The 24,470-nt window shown below is 47.6% G+C and overlaps 1 long non-coding RNA gene across 1 annotated transcript; it reads left to right on the forward strand.

The window, feature by feature from the left end:
- The first annotated feature begins 9,933 nt into the window (after positions 1-9,933).
- LOC141985242 (uncharacterized) lies at positions 9,934-23,127 on the forward strand. The gene is made up of 3 exons (XR_012638891.1): positions 9,934-10,004; positions 11,559-11,716; positions 22,553-23,127. It is a non-coding gene; the product is annotated as an uncharacterized LOC141985242 (long non-coding RNA).
- Positions 23,128-24,470: the final 1,343 nt, after the last annotated feature.

Raw genomic sequence — 24,470 nt, forward strand, 5'->3', positions numbered from 1 at the left:
GAGGAGAATCGGATCCTAAACTAGGGGTGGGTGGGGGAGAACTTACATGAAAGGGAAATCAGACTTCATCTGGGAGGCAAACCAAAGCCAAACCTGTAGGGATCTTGGCTGCCAGATGTCTGTGGTTGTGGGGAGTAGAGCTTTCATTTGCCCACAGTCAGGGACAATGGCTACTGCACTCACAACCTCCCAGCATTGCTTGTCTGGAAAGATCCTAATCAAAGAAACCGCCACTCAAGCTGTTTCCCAATGTGTTGCGGCTCCTGTCAAGCCCCTCTTTATACCCTTGTCTCTGATCTCTGCTTTGGACAAGGAGAAACCATGGATAACCAAGTGTTCCTTTGTAGGCCACATGCTCTAACATGTTCACATCAGTCTGTCCTCTCACTTCCCCTCTGTACATACACACACAACCGATTTGCAGTAGGTAAGCAGAACTAGCCTCACTATGTAGATGAGGCACCAGTGATGAGGGTCTCCCAGGCGGTCAGCATCAGAAGTAGGATGATTGCCCAATCTGCTGACTCCTAGCTCCAACCTCAATCCATTAGGAGATCACAATGCCCTTACACAAACCCTTTACCCCTTCTCTTTCCCCATCTAGGCAATGGTGGTAAAAATACTGTTGCTCTGCCAAGTGTTCCCATTGGAGGAGAAATCAGTGATGTAGAGTCTGGGTGTATCTTTAGTAGAACTTGTTTGATATACACCAGTCCTTGAATAGAGTTGGTCATAAACAGCATGCAGGCTGTTGCCTTTTAGGATGCTTGGCCAAAACACCAATACTCAGTTCCCTGGGAGCAATTCTGCCTTAAGGACTGAGTTCAAAAGACTGAGAGCTCAAACTCCCTTGCTGCTTGGCAAGGTCCCCAAAAGAAATTGTATCAGAAAATTAACACAGCATGTATTCCAACTGCAAACTTGCTTGAATGCTAAGAAGAAACGTGTAAGACTATGTGTAATACACCATAGAGTGAACTCTGGTATAACAATACTTAACTACATCATGTAGGCCCTGAGAATTACCAATATATCAATATGGCCAACTCTTTATCGCAAGTCTGGGGATATTTGATGCTCTATTTATAACCATAGCTCCTGGAGACAGGTGAGAATCTCGGCTTTCATTTTAAAAAAAAAACTTTCTAGACCTCATAGTTGTAGAGAGGAGCTTGGAAATGGACGTGAAGAGCACCCTAAAGGCTCAAACCAGATGGCAAATAAAACACCGTAAATCTATATTTTACTACATTGTGAGAGATTTTTTTCCATCATGATTGTTTTGAAGGAGGGGAGGGGTTGACTCAGGTTGGATTGGTAATGCTGGCAGCTTTACCGGGAGTTGAAATGCAAAGTGCTACGTACAAATCTGACGCCCACGCTTCAGTTTAGAGCGGGGGCAGCTGCAGGGCAGAAAACATGCCTACCTGTAGTCTGCCTTGATCTGCTGCATTCTCCAAATGGACGTTCCAGCCCTCTGAGTCTCAAATCTCCAACCTGCCCGAACACTTCATACACCTTGTTAAATTCTGGGCTAGTATACTGGAAGACTTATCGAGTAAATTCCTGCAAACTGAGGGTATTGCTCTACATTTCCACTAACAGGCAAATTTTACAGTCTCTCTTAGCCCCCCTCCCTCATTAGAAAGCTGAAACAAATGCTTTTTAAACCCCTCCTCCCAGTTCTTGAACAGGCCTGAGGTTGGCACCAGGCACTCAGAGTGTAAGAGAGAAGGGGGAGAAGATAGCAGGTTAGCATGTGATATGTTAAAATCTTGTGAGAATGTGAGTGATGCACTAAGTGATATAACTAGGATGTGTTAATCACTCTTCCCCCTCCCCGTGGAAATGCAGGGCTTATCTGTAGTGGTCTGCCTTTGTCTGAGCCTTGAGTCAGGCTAACTGAAAGCTGAGAGTGTAGAATAGCCTAGAGAGCCCTGACTCTCTTGGTCAGCAGCATCTTACTTGGATATTGAAGCTGACAAGGTGATGTTTACCTTGTCACTTGTAATTACCCATGGAGGAACCAGCTGCTCCAGCATCTCATGCTCAAAAAACGAGGAGTACTTGTGGCACCTTAGAGACTAACAAATTTATTTGGGCATAAGCTTTTGTGAGCTACAGCTCACTTCATTGGATGAATGCATGGAAAACACAGTAGGAAGATATACATATACACAGAGAAGATTAAAAAAATGGGTGTTGCCATACCAACTGTATGGCGACTAATCAATTAAGGTGGGCTATTATCAGCAGGAGAAAAAAAACGTTTGTAGTAATAATCAGGATGGCCTATTTCAAACAGTTGTCAAGAAGGTGTGTAACACTGACTCCCAAGTGCAAATTCCTCAGGGGCTGATGTGTAGACATGATGGTCGAAGCATTGTGGCATAGAGGCACCTCGTGCCTTGGTTGAGACGTGAGTTACAGTGCCTTTAATGCTTTCACTCAAGCCACTGTTCGATGAAATGTCATCAGTCACTTGTGTCTCCAGTGCAGCTGCTGTACCTGGTGAGGAATGGCATTGTGCAGCCTATAATCAGTCTTATCCCAGAAACCCCTCTCTTTGGGGCGTGGCTGGAGTGGGGAGATGGGAACTCTGATGGCTTGTCAGTAGTGCCTTGAATGTGGGCATCACGCTGCCATCAGAAAACGCTGGGCCTTGACTTGGCCTTTCAGAAGGGCTGAGTGCTGGCTTCTCCTAGGCACACGTGCACAGAGAAAGGGATGGGGGTAAGGTGCGGGTCTGAGCAGATTTGGGTGGTGGCCCCAACCAACAGCCTTCAGCCACGGCCAGGAAGAAAACACCCTTAGACATGTGGTGTGTAGGGGTTTTTCAGATTATTTTAACATTCAGACCTTTTCATTAAGGTGCTGGTAGGGTGTTTAAAACCAAGCGGACAGCGTCAGCATAGGTGTTGGGAGATCTGAGTGCTATTCCTGACTCTGCCATTTGGCGACATGGGACAGGGCCTTAACCTTTGTGTCTCCATTTTGTGATCTGTAAAGCAGGGAGGACACTTAACTGTTTAGCGGAGGGATTAGGGCTCCTAAGGCACCTTCCATACGAGGACTTTAGCAAGCTTGGCAAAGCCTTATTATTTAACCTTTTGGTTCCTGGCATGTGTGACCAGCATGGGGGTAACACTACAGTTATGCTCTTTGGTTTTGAGCCAGCAAGTCTGGCCTGAAGTGTGGTATTCCTTCCCCTGGCCTCCTAATAATGTGCTGAGCTACCATGACACATTTCACAACTCCCCCCTGTGTTGGAGTATATAAACCGCACACTGGGTAACACAGGGTTAATGGGGACACAGGTGGCCCCACCCTGCCACACAGAAATGGAGGGAGGAGCTGAAAAAGAGGGGGAAATAGCAAAGTTGGTGGGGGACTAGACCACTAGTTTTCTGCTTCTGGTAAGATGGCTGGCTAAAGGAAAGAGGTCCTTCGTTGACTGCTGCCTGCTGGACCCTGCCTGAAGGGTGGGCCTGATGCTGCTGACTAACCTTTGGTGAGACTACTCCACATTAGCCTGTAAGCCTAGTTGGGGCTGCAGCTTAACAGAAGCCTGCCAAAGGAACAGAACCTTAGTCCACCTGTGAGACAGCTTGTTTGGGTTTGTCGACAATCCTGGAAGGGGCAGACAGTGGGGCTGAGCCTCTCATGACTGGGCTGATGAGGTGGAACACTCACTGTAGACCAGAGGCTTGGGGGAGTGCACTCTTCACCATCTCCGTCCCCCCGCCCTCCGCCGCCTCCCCCTCCAAAAACCCTACAAAAGCACATGTTAAAAATAATCACTTTCCCAACTGAGTAGGATAGACTTGGGCATTTTGTCCCATCTGCAATAGAATCAAACGTCCACCAGCCCATGGCATTTTTGACCCATGATGTGTTTTCAGTGAGCCATAATCCCTTCTGGCTTAAAGCACACCTCTTCCCAGATGTCTGCTGTTGCACAGTAAAGCCAAGAGGTGGCAATGCTTCATTCCTATTAATCTATGAAAAATATCTACCAAGGCATTGTGATCTGAAACATTCATCCCTTACTCTGAGGCCTGGGCTGAAAGAAATGATGGAATTCACCTGGCTGAGATAAACTCATAGTTCTGGACTAAAAGGAGTCCTAGTCTCCTCGGGAATGCATGAACCACACCTGCTATACACAAGCTCTCAGATATCTGGAAAGTGGCAGATGGCCCTTGCCAGTTCGGGGAAGGGAGAGGCTGAATTTCTCATTCTAACAGTATATTGCCTTTCTCCCACCTTCTCTTCCCAACTTTCCTATTCTCTATCTAGTCAGCAGCTCTCCCTTCTATGTTCCACATTCCCCTCTCATCAACCGCCATTCTGTTCTTTCCCTCCCCGCATATCAGGTTTGAGTGCAGTCTCTAGTGGGCTAGGATTGCCCAGAGAGCACCTTTGGAGTGGCCAGCTAAGAGGAGTGAACCTCCAAAGAGAGAGAGCATGAGTTTGGTATTTTAAGTCCCTATAAAATAAAGGGATGGGGATGGATGGTTTAGGGGCTGGCATTGGAGGGTGGAACTGCCAAGGCCCCAGCTCATATCCTGACTAGGGTAGTAATGGCCAAATGTGATTACAGCTGCTAAGTGCTCTGTAAGAGGCCAAGGGCTGAGGCCCAGATCCTCCAGGGTCGTTAGATGCTTAACTCCCATTGATTTCTATGGGCGTTAGGAGCCTGAATACTTCTGAGGATTTGGGCCTGAGTGACTAACAATACTAAGCTGTCCTCCTGCCCATAGAGGTGCTCCCTCCCACTCAATTTAAGCACATTAGTTGGCCTCAGAGGCCACAATGGAAGGTGTCATGTGATAATGACAAGGACTCATCCGATGAAGTGAGCTGTAGCTCATGAAAGCTTATGCTCAAATAAATTGGTTAGTCTCTAAGGTGCCACAAGTACTCCTTTTCTTTTTAAGGACTCATACAGTTGCTTCTGAACAAGGCACTGTACTAGAACAGATATTATCCCGCGAGCACCTTCCTGCTTCCCTAGAGAGCTTCCGCCTAGTACAAAAGCAACCTCCACCCCCATCCTGCCTGGCTTCCTGCTAGAGCTGTGATGAGCACACATGTGCTGAACTTTGGGAGGTGATGCTGTTTTGTTGTGCTGTACCGGTTGGAGGCAATAGAGAGAGCAAGAACGTCCACTCTATCTGGAGCTTGCTGTCTATTGTGCAATACCTAGCTTGGTAGAGCTACCACAGCCATCTGAGACATGGGGGTCGGAGTGACCATCTTGCTCTCATAACTTGTATTCCCTCCTTTTGTGACTCTGCACTCTAGTCCAGCCTCAAATTGGAAGCCTGACTTTCTCTAGTCTCTGAAATGCTGTTTGTGTGATGTGTGGATCTTTCTAGCCCATCAGTAGCAAAATAAGGGTAGATCAAAATGATGGTCGGATGCTACTTGGGCAAACTCATCCTCCAGTCTGTAACAGGATAATCTGGCTCTGACATGGGGCTTGTCAAGGTCACTTCTGAGTAGGCTGGAGAGTGGTGTCCTTCCCCTGCAGCTAGGCTGTTTTGCCCAACTAATGGTGATGCTGGCAGCTTCCCGGAAGCCTGCTGGTTACACCATATGGAGCAGAGCACGGCCTCATCTGTTCCAGTCCTGCTGAAGCATTGTGGTGTCAGAGGTGCCAGCCCTCACCATTTTATTGCAAAGCACACTCTATTTATTTGGTGCGTTTCTTAAAGCCCCAGGGCCTGGAGCCATATGACTATGTGAGACTCTCCTTTCATTTTCTTTAAAAAAGAAAGTTCTCTACAGTCATGAAGGCTAGAAAAAGCTTGTAATGAAATGCCTAAGGGCTCAAACCAGAAATCAAATAGAGCCCCAAAAGTTTTTCTAATGTTGGGTTTTTTAAGCCAAACTCCAAATTTTTGTTTAAACCCCTGGAGTTGGCAGTACTGCAGGTCAGGACCTGTCGTCTCCCACAGGCCATATTCCATGATAAAGCTGTGGCGGCCACATGTAGAACACAGGGTGCATTTCGCTTGTGAGCTGCACTTTGGCAACACCTGGTGCAGGAAAGTATGAGACCTTCCTGTAGGCCAAGTGGCTGCCGCAGCTGCGCTCTCACCTTTTCCTAGCTCAAGATGCACTGAGGCACTATGCTTGCAGCCCAGACGCTGCCGGGCTGAGCGATCCCGGCCAGTGCAGAGCTCTCTGAACACCAGGCTCCACAGATTTACAAGGTGGGGTTATTTTAGTCTTCTTTATTGTCTGAGCAACCTGCTGATGTGTGTGGGTGTGTCTATTTTCTACAGGCAGGTTTTATCTTCAGACTTACACTTCTCCCTCCATCCTCAGGGGGACTATTTTTGCATCACAGGTTTTGCGAACGTACTTCACTGCATCAAAAGAAACAATTGTCCTGAGTTCACCCTGCCCTTCAAGCTGCCCTCAATCTCCAGGCCAAGAGACCTAAGGGCAGGAGTCCATAGAGATGCCTGATCTGCAGGGCTTTAAGGCCCACTGGCTGGAGTCTATGGAATCGCTTTGCTCCAGAGGGCAATAGGGTCACATGACCCACGTCCGGGGACGTGGGGGGGGGGGGTAGCCCTTCTCTGCCAGGTAGCAAGGCCTAGCGGCCAGAGTCCATAGAGGTACCCTGGGGTTTGCAAGGCAGTAAGGTCCAATGGCCAAAGTCAACAGAGATACCCCGAGGCTACAGGGCAGTAAGGGCTAGTGGCCAGAGTCATCAGTGATCCACTGGGTTCACTGGCAGCGAGGTCTAGCGGCCCGAGTCAATGGAGATACCGCTCCAGGCATGGCTGTATGGCCTAGCAGCCAGAGTCTATAAAGTTGCCCTCCAGGTGGGGCTGTATGGCCTAGCAGCTAGAGCCAATAGGGTCACCTTCTAGGCATGGTTATATGGCCTAGCTGCCAGAGTCAGTATACGGAATGCATCTGATGAAGTGAGCTGTAGCTCACGAAAGCTTATGCTCAAATAAATTTGTTAGTCTCTAAGGTGCCACAAGTCCTCCTTTTCTCTTTGTGAATACAGACTAACATGGCTGCTACTTTGAAAAGAGTCAGTAGGGTAGCCCTCTGGGCGGGGCTATAGGGTCTAGTGGCTGCTTGGGGGGCAGGAGGTGTGGGCTGCCACCCGGGGGGAAGTGGGGTGGCAGCCAGGTAGGGGGACCCGGGCCCTCCATGCTCCATTGGATCCCAGCCCAGGGCCCTTGCAGTGGCGAGTGAGCCCACCACTGGTTCAGTGGGGATCCATCCGCAAGACACTGACTGGCCTTGGGACAATGGCTTATCCCGCCTGGGATACTTCCTACCTTGTCACTCCAGTCTGTGATCTGGGTGTCTTCGGGGTCTCTGGGTTCTTCGGCCGGTGCAATTCCTTGTAGCTCGGACCTCCCTGAGGTGTCCGCAGGTAGGTGGGCGTCCGTGTGGGCCTCGGCGCCTCTGGCTTCTGTGGTCCAGGGCTCCAGTGGTTTCTGGGCAGGAGCCAGCAAGGAGCACCATTCCTCTTCGGAGGTCAGCCCAGATTGTGCCGGGCTGCTCCCTCTTATACTGCTGCTACACCCGGAACATGCCTGGTAGGATGTGGGGGTGTGGTGAGGAATTAACCCTTCTCCGTCCACAGTGAGGAATTAACCCTTCCCTGTCCAGTGCGGGGTGAGTTCACCCTGTCACAGACCTTTACCCATGGGATACTGTGGGCTCCACAGTGGTATTCTCTTTACACAGCTTTACAGTATCTCAGTACATGTGGCATGCCAGTGACTCTTGTGAACGGAGGTGATTGGACTTCCCAGTCTCACATGAACCTACAAGATGTTCTTTAATCTTCACAGAATCATAGAATATCAGGGTTGTAAAGGACCTCAGGAGGTCATCTAGTCCAACCCACTGCTCAAAGCAGGACCAATCCCCAACTAAATCATCCCAGCCAGGGCTTTGTCAAGCCTGACCTTAAAAACCTCAAAGGAAGGAGATTCCACCACCTCCCTAGGTAATGCATTCCAGTGCTTCACCACCCTCCTAGTGAAAAAGTTTTTCCTAATATCCAACCTAAACCTCCCCCACTGCAACTTGAGACCATTACTCCTTGTTTTCTCATCTGCTACCACCGAGAACAGTCTAGCTCTATCCTCTTTGGAACCCACTTTCAGGTAGTTGAAAGCAGCTTTCAAATCCCCCCTCATTCGTCTCTTCCGCAGACTAAACAATCCCAGTTCCCTCAGCCTCTCCTCATAAGTCATGTGTTCCAGTCCCCTAATCATTTTTGTTGCCCTCCGCTGGATGCGTTCCAATTTTTTCACATCCTTCTTGTAGTGTGGGGCCTAAAACTGGACACAGTGCTCCAGATGAGGCCTCACCAATGTCAAATAGAGGGGAATGATCACATCCCTCGACCTGCTGGCAATGCTCCTACTTATACAGCCCAAAATGCCATTGGCTTTCTTGGCAACAAGGGTACACTGTAAGTGCTTCAACTGAGGGCCACTAGAGAGGCATGGGGCTGTGAATTGGTGTTTACACACACAGGCCCTCACTCATTCAGCAAGTAGCTAGACCCAGGTCCTCAAAGGTATTTAGGTGCCTAACTCCCATTGATTTCAGTGGGAGTTAGATGCCTAAACCCCTTTGAGGAACTGGGCCCTACTGTCTATCTGTCTGACTGTTTAATTTTAAGTCAAGGAAAAAGAACCAACATTTCCAAAAGAGCATGGTATCTCTCACCAGTGGGTCAGGCTACTTCTGAACTGAACACAAAATGGCGGCTGCCTCCCACAACAACCAGACTACTGAAAACAGAAACAAAGCTATGGAAATATCTGAAAAAATGTAATTAAAACCTGACACTTCCTCCAGAAATCTGATGGGTTTTTTTGGGTCAAAAAAGTATTAAAAATGAAAATGTCAGCCTTCCTGGTAGTGTCATGGCCCTTCTGCTTCTGGTCCCAGTCAGAAACCAGCCCTGTAGAGGGGAGGGGGAACAAACAACAGGGTTGTGGAACACAAACGTCAACTGCGGACAATATTTGGTGTAAGTTCCTAGCAAGGGCCCAGGGAATGCAAGTTGAGGTAGGTTTCCATTAGTGATGGGGAAATGTGGAAGGTCAGGTTGGACCCAGAAGAAACATTTTCAAAGTTGTGCTCATTATGGAGCAATTTCTTAAGAGGCGTGTGCTGAAATTCCATCCTGGGAAGGACTGGAGAAAACAACTGAGGAGGTATCTATCAGCCTCTTGCATCATCTCATCCAGGGGTGCCCAACCTACGGCCCATGGGTTGTACACGGCACACCAGAGTATTTCATGGGGCTCTGGCTGTCAGCCCGAGGCAGCTGGACGACTGCTGTCAGTCCCGGCCAGTGGGGCTCAGGCTTCAGTTTAAAATATAAATATAAATCAATACAGGTGACTTTAAAGCTTATTAAAATAGTAGAATCTGTTTGGCCCACTCAAGGTTGCGCTTAGGTTTATGTGGCCCTCCTGGGTAATAAGGTTGGGCACCACTGATCTATTCCATAACCCTGCCACCTTTGCCAGGACACAATTGATGCTTTTAATTTTCTAGTGCTTTTTCCTGTCTCCTGTAATTTATTCCAGTAATGCCTAGAGGCCCTAACTGAGATCAGAACCCCATTGTGCTAGATGCTGTACAAACACACAGAGAGAGGCCTTGCCCCAAGCGCTTACAATCTCAGACAAAGAGTGGAAAGTGACACAGAGGTTCAGCGAGGTTAAACGACTTGCCCCAGGTCACACAGCAGACCAGTGGTAAAGCTGGGGGGAAAAACTAGGTCTCCTGATTCCCAGTTCAATTTGTCTTCTCCGTTAGATCACACTGCCTCACTAATGTGCTCTGAATGCTGATTTGAATGGTAGACTTGGAATCTCTGAATTCCCCTCTTGTTACACTGCTGTTTATCTGACAGGCCTGGGGGAGAGCCAAAACTGGGCATGTGGACAAATGGAAGTGTCTCAGCCAATGCGGGCAACACACTGTGGATCTGGGTAAGTAGGACTACTTTTGGATAACTAGAAATATACTGTATTTCTTTATATATTATTATAGACTTCTATATAATATTCTATTAACACAGAAAGCAACAAGATCCTTCCTTTTCAAAAGAAAATAAGAAGGAACAAAATTAAGGTCTGAGGGAGAGAGGGTAAAAGAACGCGATGTGTGTCTCTCCTTAGTAAAGAGGAACTCTCGGGCTAACAAAAGGACATTACTCTCTGGCACTGTCCGTGCAGCACCTGTCACCAGCATTATATCTGTGCATTATAAAAAGGGAGTGGGAAAGAAAGTTCTCCTGTGACTGGCTCTGCATGGTGCTGGTGTGATTGTTCCCACTCTAGCAGATCTCCTGAAGGGAGGTAACTCCTTGTGGGCGGCCTACAATAGCTTTAATTATGAGAACGACCGATATGTTCTATTTGTAATCTTGACTTTAAATTAAGATGTTTCAGGAGTGAACCAAATGGAGTCAGATATGGAAAGAAATAAGAGCTGTAGATGCTCTTGGAACTGCAGTCTGCTGAGGCTTACGCTACCTGCCCAAGGTATTTGCTGCAGGGAGGACTAAAGATCCCACATGCGAGTGAGGGGGCAGAAAATGAACAGCCATTGAACATCTGAAAGTGCAAGAGAAGGAAAAAAACGACAATGTTTTTTTTTCTCTTACCTTCTTCCTCTCCTCCCCACTCCCCGCTCCACCTTTCCCATGCCGTCCAGATACAGCTTTTGGCTTCTTTAGAAGCATACGCCCTAAAACCAAAGCCTCTTGTCTCTCTCTCAGATATCAACTCCCCCATGTACTGCCAATAAATAGGTTGTGTTGAGGTTAGGAGTGATTTTTTTCAGGTTCTGATCCTAAGGGAAATGATCCCTCCAAAGGCAACTGGTTCGCTCTGGATGGTCTGTGGGAATTCAGAAAGCTTGGAGGCCCTTTATTCTCATGCATTTTTTCCCAAAAAAACATACAAATATTTCTTGTTTAAAGGCCTGTCAGTGATGTATGCGAGAGTTAAACCAACCTCATCTGAAACGAAAAAAGAGCTGTCTCCAAAAGCTTCAAGTTAGGGCTGGAATTGGCATGCGCTCCACTTGCTGACAACATCTGGGGGTTGGGTCAGGGCATCATTTTAAAGGGAGAGGATGTGCAAGGTTGATGCCGGCTTAGTGGTGGCTTTTTGAGGATGGTTTTGCTGTACACAGGCCTCTGCCCCAAGGGGAAAGCTTGGTGGAATAGAAAGTGAAAGCTGTGGGGGAGTTAAATGCAGTCCATGGGAGCTGAGTGAATTTGGGGTTCAGTGATTTTACAGTGGAACTGACTAATCGGGCCAAATCTCAGTCCTGTCAAAGTCAATGGCAAAACTCCTCCCCTTGGCTTCGGTGGAATCAGGGCCAGAGTGACCTGGATGTGAGGGAACCTCTGCTTTTAATGAGCAGAATGTGCAGTGCACACCTATAGTACTGGGCCATTGATGTGTGATGGATCTGCTAAGCAAGGAACTACAACTCCCATCTGCTCCCTCCTCACTGCATATCCCTTTCCTTAGCCAGGTCAGGGGAAGGAGCCTGACCCAGGAGGTGGCCAGACTCTGTTGGGAAGCAGCAGCCAAGAACAGCTAGTCAAGAACCACTGAGAGGCTGCATGCCAAGAGGAACCCTCAGGAGCTGGATGCGGAGCTGGATGTGGGACAGGCTGTGCCTGCAGGTCTGTGTGGGACTTATGGGGGGACAGGGTTGGTACAGGGCAGAAAAGCAGCAGTGAGGGCTGAGGAAAGCTGACTGATACTGGATCTAATCCATGCCTGTTGTGACCATGCCCTATCATGTGGGTTAAGTTGCAGGCCTTGCTCCTGCTCTGATGTACACCGGGGGGGAGAGACATGGTGTCTTCTGGTGGCTGGCCCATAAATAACTAACAATATTAGTAGGTCGCTTAGGGGAGTAAATGTACAGACCTCTGCTTTTGGAGTTGAAGGTCAGTTTTCTTGTCCTACCTCTGCAGGTGTCTGCAGGTGTGAGATTTATCTAGTAATTGTGTCTGTCTGCAGCACAGGGATGTGTTACTCTGTGACAGCACCTAGCACTGTGGCCAACAGCATCACCTCAAGGGTACAAGGCTCAGGCTCAATCTGCCGGCCCAAGCTTTGCTTCACTTCAACCCTCAGCCCAGTCACAGGAGCATGTGCATGCTGACCTCCCCATGGAGCCGCTGTTGGATAGTCCATGGTGGGCATGGTGGGCAGGTGTCCAGTTTTCAATCTGGGCCGGTTAAAAGTCCGGTCGGCGGTGCTGCGGTGCTAAGGCAGGCTAGTCCCTACCTGTCCTAGCTGGCACCATGCTGTGCCCTGGAAGCGGCCAGCAGGTCCAGCTCCTAAGCAGGGGGACCACGGGGCTCCGCGCGCTGCCCCCACCCCGTGTACTGGCTCCGCAGTCCAATGGGAGCTGGGGTGGGCGGTGCCTGTGGGCAAGAGGACTGTGTGGAGTCTCCTGGCCCCTCGCCTAGGACCCAGACCCACTGGCTGCTTCCGGGGCACATGCTGCGTGGTGCCAGGACAGGTAGGCAGCCTGCCCTAGCCCCCCCACTGTGCCGCTGATTGGGAGCCGCCCAAGATAAGCTCACACCCCAACCCTGAGCCCCAACCACCTGCCCCAGCCCTGAGCTCCCCAAGCCCGGAGCACCCTCCTGCACCCCAAACCCGTCATCCCCGGCCCCACCCCAGAGCCCTAATCACCTCCCACACCCCAACCCCCTGCCTCAACCTGCAGCCCCTCCCACAATCCAAATCCCTCTGCCCCCCCCAGCTTGGAACCCCCTCATGCACCCCAAACCCCTCATCCCCAGCCCCACCCCAGAGCCCGCACCCCCAGCCAGAGCCCTCACCCCCTTCTGCACCCCAACTCCTTGCCCCAGCCTGGAGCCTCCTCCCGCACCCTGAACCCCTCATTTCTGGCCCCACCCCAGAGCCCACACCCCCAGTTAGAGCCCTCATCCCCTCCCGCACCCCAATCCCCTGCCCCAGCCCAGTGAAAGTGAGTGGGGGAGAGCTAGCCACCAAGGGAGGGGGAATGTAGTGAGCAGGGGCGGGGCCTCGGGGAAGGGGTGGGGAAGGAGCGTGACCTAGGGGAAAGGGCGGGGTGAGGGTGTTCAGTTTTCTGGAACTAGAAAATTGACAAGCCTAGCAGCATATGGCCCCAGGTAAGCAGGAGAGTGGCGGCTAGAAGCAGTAGGTGGAGGATGGGGAACAAAACAAGAAAAAGAGCCAAAGATTGGGGAAAGAAACTCAGACAACATGGAAACAAGATGAGAGTGGGGAGAAAAAGAGGGACAGCGGGAACTGTGTCTGGGCACGGGCTGGGGGGACATGAGGATTCAGGGGCCACAGCCACCAAACTATGACAAGGGGGATTCCACCAGAAATGTCAAGGACCTTCTGTTTTCTCCCACTGGTGACAGTACAGTGTCCTGGAGCACTCTGTTGGCTTCTCAGGGTGCCCAAGACTGAGTCACCTTCTTACCCCTCCCCCCACCAATGAGAGAGAGACTTGCTTGTGCTTAGCTGGAAGTCAGCTCCCTGGTCTGGCAGGAGACCAGTTTTTCACCTCTGCTGTGGAGTACCACCTTGACACCCGCTATAAGGCCATATTTTCAGTGCACAGACATAACCTTTTAAATTCCATCAGGACATACATTTCACAATGACATTAATGATCAGCGTGATCCTGGCTTTCACTTAAGATCTCATGTGGCTCTTTATAGATAAATACTATGTGTTAGGTGTAGTGAGTTTGTCAGGCCTGACAAGAGTTGCTGACACAGAGCAGCGAACCCTTTGCCAACTGGCACCAATGAGCCTTTCCGGTACAGGCACACACAATTATTCCTGCCCTTTCAGAACTGTCTTCCAGGGCTAAAGCTGCTTTCAATTAGAAGGAAGTCAGAGGAAAAGAAAACAGAGTCTAGAATGTGAGAGAAATAGAAGGGTCTGAACTTGGCAAAGCTTTTAATAACTCCTAAGACATTCTGTCATGTGTGACTTGCCTAGTGAGATATAAAAAGGGCTTAGGACATGGATGTGCATAAGAATAGCATGTGCAGTTACAAGATAAAATTACAAGGCTTCTCGTTTCTCCTGGCTCAAGGCATAAGTTAATCACAACTGGGGTCAGAAAAAAACTTGCCTTGTGGCAGTACAGAAATATTTTACACTGATGATTAGATGATTTGTGCAACCTGTTAATGCCATTACTAAGCAGGTTAATTAGCTGAGTGTATGAACATGGGCTAACTTGGAGTCCATATGAGTTGCTGTATATCTGTTGCCTAGATATGCCTGGCAACAATGTAAGGTGACAGATTGTTGTAACCAGTGTTTTAGCTTGCACCTGTATTTAATTAGTCTGGATACCGTAAAGCTGTGCAGAGGAGCTGGTTGTTGCTATCACAAACAGCTTTGGAAAGCCACTGCAAAAGCTCTATGATGCGCTACTATCAGGTGGGTGCATAACTGGTTGGAAAATCATCCCCAGAGAGTAGTCATCAGTGGTTCACAGTCATGCTGGAAGGGCATAATAAGTGGGGTCCTGCAGGGATCGGTTCTGGGTCTGGTTCTGTTCAATATCTTCATCAATGATTTAGACAATGGCATAGAGAGTACACTTATAAAATTTGCGGATGATACCAAGCTGGGAGGGGTTGCAAGTACTTTGGAGGATAGGATTAAAATTTGAAATGGTCTGAAGTAAATAGGATGAAATTCAATAAGGATAAATGCAAAGTACTCCACTTAAGAAGGAACAATCAGTTGCACACATACAAAATGGGAAATGACTGCCCAGGAAGTCATTGTAGAAAGGGATCTGGGGGTCATAGTGGTTCACAGGCTAAATATGAGTCAACAGTGTAATGCTGTTGCAAAACAAGCAAACGTCGTTCTGGGATGTATTAGCAGGAGTACTGTAAGTAAGACATGAGAAGTAATTCTTCTACTCTACTCTGTACTGATTACGCCTCACTGGAGTATTCTGTCCAGTTCTGGGCACCACATTTCAGGAAAGATGTGGACAAACTGAAGAAAGTCCAGAGAAGAGCAACAAAAGTGATTAAAGGTCTAGAAAACATGACCTATAAGGGAAGATTGAAAAAACTGGGTTTGTTTAGTCTGAAGAAGAGAAGACTGAGAGGGGACAAGATAACAGTTTTCAAGTACATAAAAGGTTGATACAAGGAGGAGGGAGAAAAATTGTTGTTATTCTTAACCTCTGAGGACAGGACAAGAAGCAATGGGCTTAAATTGTAGCTAGGGCGGTTTAGGTTGGACATTAGGAAAAACTTCCTAACTGTCCAGCACTGGAATAAATTGCCTAGGGAGGTTGTGGAATCTCCATCATTGGGGATTTTTAAGAGCTGGTTGGACACACACATGTCAGGGATGGTCTAGATAATACTTAGTCCTGCCTTGAGTGCAGGGGACTGGACTAGATGACTTCTTGAGGTCCCTTCCAGTTCTATGATTCCTCTGACTCTTTGGAGAAATTTTACTTTGCTTAGTAGGAGTTAGAATAATCAAGTTATACATACAAACTAAAAATGGGGGTGCTTCCTAATTGCTCAATATGAGACATACATCTTCCTCTGACAGTTAAGGCATTAGCCACTGTCAGAGGCAGGACACTGGGCTGAATGAACTATGGGACTGTTCTAGTCTGGCTATTTAATTAATAAAACAAAAGGGACATAGTTATGTCAAATTAGGTCTAAAATTTAGGCTTTGCAAAAATAAGCTTTTACAAAACACAAGACCCATAAAAATATTTCTGTAAAACCCAGTAATAAAATCCACTGGAAAGAAGTTTCAAAATAAACATTCATAGGCAGTTTTGCATCCCAAACAACTAATACGTTAGTGCATGGGAAGTTGAGGTTGGACTGGAAACTAAACTACAAACAAAAGTGAAACTGAGGAGTTTATTTTCAGTTTTGGAGCTGAAAAAACCCCACAAAGGAAGCAACCAGCGTAACTGGTGAAACATAAACTAGCTGTTTAAAATTCCCTCAGTTTTAACAATCTGAAGATGCTCTTAGTTACAGGTAGGAGCATTTGCGTAAAAGAAAAAAACCCCAACACCTGTGGGCCTGAGTCTGCAGCCCTTGCTCAGATGAGCACCTCTAGCTCATGTGAATAGTCCCATTGAAGCCAGTGGGACCATTTGCCCAAGAAAAGGTAATACGCTGTGACCCATCATGATTTTAAATTTGACAAAGTCGCTTTAAAAATCTTTTAAAAATCCCACATATCAAATACCTCCATGACACAGAGTGAGTAGCCTGACTGTTCATAGAAGGGTCCTCTGGAGAAGGGTCTTCTCACTTCTTCCTTCTTCTGCCCAGCCAATGTCCTCTGGCTGAAATGGGGTCCATAGGACAATCTCTGGAGTTCAGCATTATTCCTTGTTCAGCCAAAGAGGTCACTAGAGGTGCCAAAGAACTGAAGCAGGCTGCTGCTGTCCCAGGGGCCCATGGGAACCAAATCGTCACCTCTACCAATGCAAAGTACTTCCCACAGGCTGCCAAGGGATATTAGTATCTGTAGAATAGTAAGAATTGGACCCTTTTGTGGGAGGAGAGAGCGCCTGCTGCAGCAAGCTAATCTCTGACCGGAACTCCTCCACACGGCTCCAGTTGACATTAGTGGGTCTCCCACATGCATTGCAGTTACAGCCTCTGGTCCATTGGAATAGCCATCCTGTCCCGATACTATACCAAATACAGAAGATGGCTCTTGTTGGTGTGATGGGAGAATGAGGGGATCTTGTTTCCCTGGCAGTTTTTGGTGATCAGCTTTTGCCCTGAAGCATGTGAATTAACAAGCTCTTGTCATGGTGAGATCTATGTTTGCTAGAGAAGAGAAAGACTGGCTATTATTGTGTACTGCCTCCAAAGTGGGGACTGAGGATGGCAGAAAGGGAGCGTGAGGGGCAGCCGCAGATATGGGGACATGCCTGTGAAACTCGCCAGCCATCAGCACCTCTGTGCTTTGGAGAAGATTTCTCCTTTTTGTTGTTCCTTGCCACAAAATATTAATAAACGCACAGGCATCCGGTAGTTTAGGCTCCCACTCGAGGAGTTAACAGTGATTATCTGACAAGCTTCCAGGCCTAGCGACATATTTATTTGTTTTCCCAGTCGAATCTATGGTCCTGTTTTTGTCTATTTTTACTCTGCTGCTCCTCCCCCCGGCCCTGACAAGACAAGACCTTCTGGGGAGAAACAAAGGCGCTTGCTTGCTGCAGTACCCAGGCAAACAAAGACTCGAGAACAAAGAACAAAAGTGATGGCTCAAATGTAGTCGTTAGGTTATGAAACTGCGCTCCCTAGACTCCAAGTCTGGTAAAGGGCGGTACCATGCATGCCTGAAAAGCTCTGTCAGGTTCATAAGACAATTAAAAAAGACTGGAAACAAAAAGTTTTCTTTCCTTACCCTTTTCAGGAACACAGAGAAATACGGTGGAGTTATTTATTTATTTAATTTATCCTTTTCAGCCCTCTTTCCCCCCCCCCCCACAATTTTTCTGTGTAAATGTAGTGCTGGGAACTCATGTCAGTTCTGGAAAATGTCTGGCTGTCACCACTGGCCAGGTATGGCATGGGCAGAGCTAAAGCAAACGTTCCGACTCTGCCCTGGTGGTGGTGGTGGTGATGACAAAAAATGAGCGTGGGTACATCAGTTATATTTTCATTCTGGCTGCTGAACCCAGAGTTTCTCTCAGCTGCAGTAAGCAAGTCTCTGTTCTGCTCAGTATTCACTGAGCCCTGCATTCTTCTCTGGAGGGCGGCCTTTACACCTCAGACAACTTTAACAACCACCCCGCACTGTTCCTCCAGCATGTCTCAAGTCTATCTAAATATGACTTCACAAACACACATGCTCATGCTCGCTCTGTGTGTGTCTCTCACTCTCTCACACACACACACACACACACACACACACACACAGGTTAGCCCCATTCATTCCAGCTGGCAACACTGTTGCCACAGTAACAGAGATGCCTCTGTTAAGGCTTGATTTCCTTTACTAATGGCTCAGGTAATACAACTGAACACAGGTGACTGCTTGACATCCCAAGTGATGTCATTCTAATTGGATCATGGGCTTCAGACTGCAGTTGCTGCCAAAATAGCCTGTCCTGTAGGCCACAGGAGAAGGCTGGCCTCCACATGATGCTAAATAAAAGAGCTGAGCCCTCTGGAAACTGTAACAGGCCTTTCTGCTAATGCACAAACCTAATGAGCACAGCAACTTAAAGCATCTTCTCTTAAGGCCCCATCTAAAATACAACTATAGCCAAGTCAGGAGATCCAAACTTTGGGTGGGGCCTAACTGTGTCCCTGTAAACGGACTTCCAGGATGTTGACCCTGTTGTGGGCATACAGTTAGATTCCAAGTACAGCACCGCTTTAATCCTGTTGTAATATGTCAAGAGACAGGCAGACGGTGGTGGTGGGCTGAGGGCCCAGGAAACTAGTTTTCTGTTTATCTTCAGAACAGCTACAGCATGTGCGACAGCAATACAGCCTTCCTGTAGACATCCTTCCTCCCCGCCCCGCCCCTACCCCTGCCCAATCGCCTCTAAATGTGGAGGGTGGCTCATTCTCAAGGGTCTCTTCATGCCATGGCCTCTCTCTGGAGACTGACACCAAGCTTTCCAGTTGGTGTTCATAGTGCTGGTGTTTTTTTGATGGTGCGAACACTTCCACTGGGAGCTGGACTGACACCAAACAGCTGTCAGATGGCAACAGCTTTTGATCACTAATGACCTGGGGATGGATGCACCTCTAGATATTTAAATAAATGCCCAATCATAAAATGTATCATAAAAATAAAAGATGTATGGAGTCATCCCCTGAAAAGACAAGTGCCTCTGTCTGTCAGCTGAGGTATGCTAGTTGTAAGTTAGAGCTTCTGCAGCATCTCTGTCACAGCCTTCATTGTTCTGAAGACTGTGTAATATTTAATGGGACTGGACCAAAACTGCCTTGGCAAATGGACAGAGCAATAAAAGTTAACTAGCATATACTAATTATTGACAACTCATTGAGTGTACTGTCAAAGTGATTCTTCTGTGACTTCGATTCCTCATAGAATTACTTCCTTGCGTGGTCTTTTTCTTATGGCAACTAGACATATAATGCAAAAAGAAAAGGAGTACTTGTGGCACCTTAGAGACTAACCAATTTATTTGAGCATAAGCTTTCGTGAGCTACAGCTCACTTCATCGGATGCAACTCACGAAAGCTTATGCTCAAATAAATTGGTTAGTCTCTAAGGTGCCACAAGTACTCCTTTTCTTTTTGCGAATACAGACTAACACGGCTGCTACTCTGAAACTAGACATATAATGATATTTCCGCACACTTCTCCATATGTCTCATTGCTCTCTTTGGCTTGTTTACCTGGGACATGCAGAAAAGTTAAGGCAAATCAATTAAAGGGGTGAAGTCAATGTAAATAAGTTAAAGCGCATTAACTTCCAGGTAGAAGCTCTCTTCCTTGGAGGAGGATTAAGTTACAGTGAACCAAAAGCACTTAACTTCATTTGAGGATGCTCTCTTTCAGGAGTAAATGTGTTTTAACTTGCACATGTTGACTTCTTCACGCTGTAGTTGGCTTGTCGTAACTTTCCTGACCGCACCTGTGTAAACAAGCACAAATTCAACACTGCAAACCCAGGGCATTTTCTTGAGCCTCTGCAGAGCGGAAGTGCAATGTACCAGGTCCTCCAACTCCACCTTGGAAGTGATTAAAAAAAAAATACCCCGCTTTGCATGTGGGTCACTGGCCAGACTAGGTTCTGATTCTAGCATACGTGACACCCGCCGCATACCTGTTGGATTATTTTAATGGTCCATTGACTTCAGATCCATCCATTCTGAGCACTGTAGGAAAGAATCCTGGTTTGTGATTATTTGGCAAGACCACCAGAGCTGAGCAGCATTGATCATATCGTGCAGCAGAACTCCTGTGATTATTTTGAATTGCTGCTTGTTAGGAGAGTCCTGTGTATATGTAGTTGGGGACTGTCAACTACAATGATCCTTACCAGCTTTTCCGTGGCACTGCTTTGGAATGGATAAAGGCCATAGTCTTCTCTGAGTCCTTGATCCAGTCACCAAAACAGTTGCCCGCTCTGTGCTTAGCTCCCCTGATGTTAGAGGTCACAGAGGGCAGCGGGAATCTCCTGCTCTAAATAAAGAGTCGGGTATTCAATTGAAGTTAACTTAACTAAAGGGTGGCTTTGTTGGCACTTGTCAGAAGTAGAAATGGGGTAATAAGGGTATCCAAACTTGGCGATGTGGAACATCCTTGTCTGTGAGTGAGCATCCAAGCCTCTGCTGAGACGGGCACTGCTCAGGCCAGTGAGCAGCGCAGAGAAGCCAGCTGAACAATAATAGTCCAGGATGAAAATAGGAGATTGGGGGCAGGAAGGAAAACTGAACAAAGACAATTTTGCAGGGTGCCTATCTGAACAGGGTCAGGCTTCGGCTCAGATGTGTTTCTAACGGGAGTCAATTCCTACCTGAAGATGTGCCCCGTTCTCCTGGCAGCCCCACACGGTAGCTTTAGGGCAGGCATACTTTCTGAGCACAGGTGTCGGTGTGAGGAATGGGGGAAAGCAAGCTCTGGGATAATAGACAACTGAGGGGTTTGTAGACAGTAACTAGTACCTTGAATTACACCAGAAGGTGCACTGGCAGCCAGTGCAGAGTACAGAAGTATTACGTGTCTTCCTAGCCTGACCTATTTTAAGGCAGGCAGCTGCACTCTGCAATAGCCGAGGCTGCCAGGTAGCCTCAAGTAGAGTGTGTGTGGCAGTAATCTTTACAGAATTCTCTCCTCAATGGTGTGTAACGTCGCTGTGTGCTGTTAACAGCTGCCACATTCCCATTCAGAGGTGGCTGCATTTCAGTGATGGGTGAAAAGATCCTAGCATGTTTGTGCTGCACATCAGTAAAATGTTTCAAGCATCCACAGGCCGCCTTGCTGTAGCTACACAACACTTTTCCCCACTAAAAGTTCCAACTGCTGTTAACACCAGTACAGCTCTGCTGGCAGAAGCAATGTTGGAAGCTCTAGGGCACACTGGGCTTCTACTGCTGCTGGCATTTTAACACCATAGCATGCAACCCTACTCAGCACATATCTAAATGACATGGTATTAACAAGACTAGTGGGTGTAGGGGACTCGTCTACACTAGGGCTCCCATCATTGCTATCACTGGTGGCGCTGCATCCATATTAGTGAGGGTGGGAAATGTTTTCAAAACACCTTGTATGGACAAAGCCTTGGATGATGTGACCTATTGTGTGGAAATGTCAGTCATTAATTAATTCTGTTTGGGTGTGTCTACACTGCATAGTGAACCCCAGCTCTGACTCTATTCCAGCCGAAACCCCCGCACCGTCCACACAGAGAGCTCTCTGACACAAGTGGAACCCTGACTCGCCCAGAGGTATGGGTCTGAGTCTGTGTCCCCCTGTAGCACATGTGCAAGCCCGCTAACTTTGCAGTGTAGCGGCGGCAGAAGCCCAGGATGTCACGCTCAGATTCTAAGAGTTCGTCAGTGCTATTCCACAGTCCCCTGGGCCTGTGTGTCCTGGCCCTTCTGTCCCCAAGCTTCCCACTTGACTTCTAGGAACAAGAAGCAACCTCCTCATTCAGACACAGCTATTCGGCATGTAATGCTTCCTCTCCACGCTGTTCGATTGTAAGCACATGTTGGGGTATTAGCCTTACAGAGCACTGATTCATAATTTTGCATGCACGGTTCTGTTTATAAGCCAGCCACATTGGGACGACCTCTCAGTGCAGCTGAAATGTCCTGGGCTGCCTGGATTATCAGTCCAAATTGCAGCAGTGTAACGTGTCTCCATCCTACATTAGCATCTTACTGATTTTGCCACCAATTTTCACCCATTCTTGACTGAGGATGCATGCAAACTTCTCACTCAGGAGTGTCGGTTACATTCCAGGTCCAGGCATACTTATTAGGGCAGACTCAGTAGCTCATGAGCCCTTCCATTTGTAGGCATGCTGGTCAGTTACCAGATGCAGACAAAAATTCCTTAGCATAGATGGATGGCGTTCCTCCACTGGGCCTGGAATGGAAGCCCTCGCTGCCACTCAGGTACTTCTAGCATACAAACATCTTCCAGAGCTTGCCCTGCCTGAAAGGATGGTAAAAGCTAAGCTAGTAACCGATTCCTTCACAGGACACCTCCCCCTGGCCATGGGAAAATAATTTAATGAGACTTTTTTTTATGAATGTAATTAATTTTATTCTTCTTACCATAATGTTTCTTGCCTTGGGTCATGGTTTCCTGGAGCTTCTGAATAGGACAGTTTAAAAAGGATGAATAAAATAAAACCAAATGATAAAAAGTCTCTTCCTGTGCAGTGACAAAGCCCCTAAACAATAGTAGAAATCTTGTTTGTTTTTTTCTCATGGCCAGACAATAATTTGCTCTTTCACTTTCATTGGCAGGCCCTGCCACCTCTGCTGGGCAGAGCTGAGGGACTAGGAACCTGGGGGAGTGGATGCTCAACCAATGTGGGAGAAGGAAAAGAATAAAGGATGAAATGCAGCAGGACATTCTGTGCTCAGTCCCCATCACATTACCATGTCCTGCAGCCTATGCACCCAAAGGACAATTCAGGAATTGTTGGGCCCATGACCCAAGCAATGAACAGTTCATGGAACAGTGAAATTTACCCAGAACTACAGTCTGCTCCTGTGCAACCAAGTCCCATATGTGCAAAATGCTCCAGAAGGGGTAAGGAAAACTCAAGGGTCATGTTTTAGAGTAGCAGCTGTGTTAGTCTGTATCCGGAAAAAGAAAAGGAGTACTTGTGGCACCTCAGAGACTAACCCATTTATTTGAGCATAAGCTTTCGTGAGCTACAGCTCACTGCATCGGATGTCCCAGGAGACTCTAGCAGTTGCACTGCGTATAGCGCCAGCATGACTTCCTCCTGCAAAATGTGCAATCCACTGCCATCCTGCAGCTACTGAGCATTTAACTGAACTTTGCATTGCCAGGCCTTCTGACGCCAAGGGACCGTTTCATAAACCATGGCAGAAGAGGGTATGTGGGGGTCTCTTGAATAACAGTGAAGACAGAGGCTACATTTATAATAATGTCATCTTCTGGAGGGCATAACATCCTTGCTTGTCCATGAAGGTGAAGTCCTGGTCTCTGCAAAACCCTGGCAACATGCATCCGGCTAGTACCTCCCACGTTGGTGTCTGCGAACCTGACTCTGTGGCCAACAAAGTCTGTGTAATGATACCCTCTGTGACCTATGTGCTCATTTGCTTCTTGTGGAGGACAAACTATGGGCACAAGTCCTACCGATAGCCCTAGTGCAATTTGGGAAGTCCATTGTCTCACAGCTAGCAATTATTTTAGGAACATTGTTTTTGCCAGCCTCCTTTGGGGAAATGACAGCAAGAGACGGTCACTCACCAGTTCTGGATCCATGGCCTGGCTCTGGTAGCAAATTTTCATATCAAATGGACAGTGGGCTAACATTAAAATGAGCTACTTTAACAATAATCCCAGAGTAGATCCCATGAGTGTTACAACCATTATTTTGGGACGGTGGTTGGAATTTGATTTTTTTTCCCCCTCTCACTGAAAGGTTTCACACAGCCAAGTCACTTATAGTAGATATTTTACTTTGCAAGTGCAGGTTAAGAGCACTTTGGGTCAAGAGCCGTGGGGTGGACAGAAAAGTTCTCCCACAATACATCATGAATCCAGTCCTAGAATGGCTATAGCTGGCCAGGGAGCTAAGAACTCTGGGATACGCCCCCAGAAGCCACAGTGCCTGACTCCTGTCTGTGCACCACAGTATGGCTGCACCAGTATGTGGCATGCATAGCAATGCAGTGTGGCTGCTCAACTGGGAGCCTGGAAAGAACAGGTTTGCAAGTGTGGGTGACATGAATCCAGAACCAGCAGTCTGGTTCTACAAAATACATGTTGCTGTATCAAAAAAAATCCTTTGGCTGCAAAGAACATCTGGATACCAAGGGAGAACTATAATATTAAGCACGGCAGGTAGGCTGTAGAGCTATATTATTCAGGAGGTTTGCTTATTAACATCAGCATGGGACTCTGGTGTGCTAACAGATTTGGTAATTTGTGTGCTGTGGACTCTGTAGCACCATTAAACACGCGAGGGAGGAAGTTGGTTACATCAGTGAACATGGCTAATTCTCAGTCCTGTTGTGCAGAACATGTCCCCGCCCCAGCTGTCACATCTCAACGGAATGTGCTTCCGCTAGCAGTTAATCTCATCTGAAGAATGCACCATAGACAGAGATCTCTGCCTGAGTGGGAAGTTATTTTTATGCAGCTTAATATATTGAATTAAGTGAAACACTGATGCAAGACACT

The sequence above is a fragment of the Natator depressus genome, chromosome 3 (assembly GCF_965152275.1).
Source record: "Natator depressus isolate rNatDep1 chromosome 3, rNatDep2.hap1, whole genome shotgun sequence".
Taxonomy (NCBI): Eukaryota; Metazoa; Chordata; order Testudines; family Cheloniidae; genus Natator; species Natator depressus.